This window comes from Cebus imitator, unplaced genomic scaffold, assembly GCF_001604975.1.
Source record: "Cebus imitator isolate Cc_AM_T3 unplaced genomic scaffold, Cebus_imitator-1.0 Scaffold62, whole genome shotgun sequence".
Lineage (NCBI taxonomy): Eukaryota > Metazoa > Chordata > Mammalia > Primates > Cebidae > Cebus > Cebus imitator.
The window spans coordinates 5,172,375-5,174,109 of record NW_016107377.1 but is presented as its reverse complement, the minus strand read 5'-3'; the positions used below and the strand labels follow the sequence as shown (position 1 = coordinate 5,174,109).

General features: G+C 37.4%; 1 protein-coding gene and 1 pseudogene across 13 annotated transcripts in view; one reads left to right on the top strand and one right to left on the bottom strand.

The window, feature by feature from the left end:
* The window catches only part of PRRC2C (proline rich coiled-coil 2C), a 112,548-nt gene that overhangs the window by 37,307 nt on the left and 73,506 nt on the right, over window positions 1-1,735 (top strand). The window lies entirely within an intron of this gene.
* Window positions 742-836, bottom strand: LOC119471476 (annotated as a pseudogene).

The window sequence follows — 1,735 nt, the reverse complement described above, 5'->3', positions numbered from 1 at the left end:
GGGTTTCGCCATGTTTAGCCAGGCTGGTCTTGAACTCCTAACATCAGGTGATCCACCTGCCTCAGCCTACTGAAGTGCTGGGATTACAGGCATTAGTCACCATGCCCCATCTTTCTCTACCACTTTGAATTACTAAAGCAAATCCAAGATAGTTCATCAGTAAATATTTTAAGTTGCATTTTAAAAGATAAAGACTTGGGGAGAAAGTTTGCAATGCTGTTACTACACCAACTAATTCCTTGATATTCTCAAATATTATGTCAGTATTCCAGTAATTGTCTTATAATTAGGATCCAGGCAACATCCATTCCTTGAGATTGGTTCATATTTCTCTTACGAATCTTCTTACCTATGGATATCTCCATCTCTGTTTCCTTTGGCGCTTGTCTTTTGTAATTTAACCTGTGGTGTTCCTCAGATTTTGGATTTTGTTGATTTTATCTTTGTAGTTCCATTTAATATATACTCTGACAGTCGCCCCTTTCCCCACTCCCCACCGACATTTTCTAAGTTATTAGTTAGATTTGGTGTCTTCATTCTTTGTTTACTTTCAGCCCAATGTAAACTTGTAAAGCAAGTCACATTCACCTGGATAAATAAATTTAGTTTTCCAGAAGACTCTTTACTCTCATAGGAAACGAAAATCTAGGTCATATTTATTTATTTTGTGATTGAACTCCTAATATTCAAATCCTAAATATCCATCGTATTTTCCATTCCTTCATATTGTTGTTTTTGTTTAAAAATATAGAATGCTTCATGAATTTGCAGATCATTTTTGTGCGAGGGCTGTGCTAATCTTCTCTATTCCAATTTTGCTGCTGAAGTGAGCACATACATTACTATTTTTTAATAATTCTAGGCTGACAGAGGGAAATGAATGATTAAATACAATTACTTGTTAAATGTTTTTTAGTCTGACACCCGGGCTGGAGTGCAGTGGCACCATTTCAGCTCACTACAGTCTCCACCTCCCAGGCTCAAGTGATTCTCCCACCTCAGCCTTCCAGGTAGCTGGGATGATAGGCATGCGCCACCACACCCAACTAATTTTTGTATTTTTAATGAAGACTGGGTTTCGCCATGTTGGCTGGGCTAGTCTCGATCTCCTGACCTCGGATGATCCACCTGCCTCGACTTCCCAGTGTGCTGGGATTACAGGTGTGAGCCACTGTGCTTGGCCATTAAATGTTTTCCTAAAAGGAGTTTGGGAGTATGCTGACCTGGCCTTGAAAAATGATTCATACCCAATTACTTTTTTTCTAATCACTTTCAAATTGTGCTTCCAAAGACCCTTGAACTTTCAGGTGAAAGGGTAGGATAGGAAAGAGGGGAGACCAAGTGAGCATCATTCCCATTTTCATCAGTGATTATATTTGAATAAAATGTTCCACTAATTAACAAAAACATTTAAATATCACTACACTGAAAATTTAAAGTTTCTAAAGTGAATTTTGTGGCAAATTCCTAAATTTTAAGCATTTAAGACCACATGAAATTATGCCTGAATGATCAGATGAAGGATTTAATGCATCTTTATGAACATATGCCAGCAATGGTGTGTTTATTAACCAGTATAGAAGAGTGATGCAACTGAAAATTCTCCAGAGTATCCCCCAAATGAAAAGTTTCCACAGCTGAGTTTCAGCTGCTGCTTGACTTAATTAATGTTGCTTCAGCCCAATTTAGGAGAAATTTCTTCTTCTTCTTCTTCTTCTTCTTCTTTTTTTTTTTT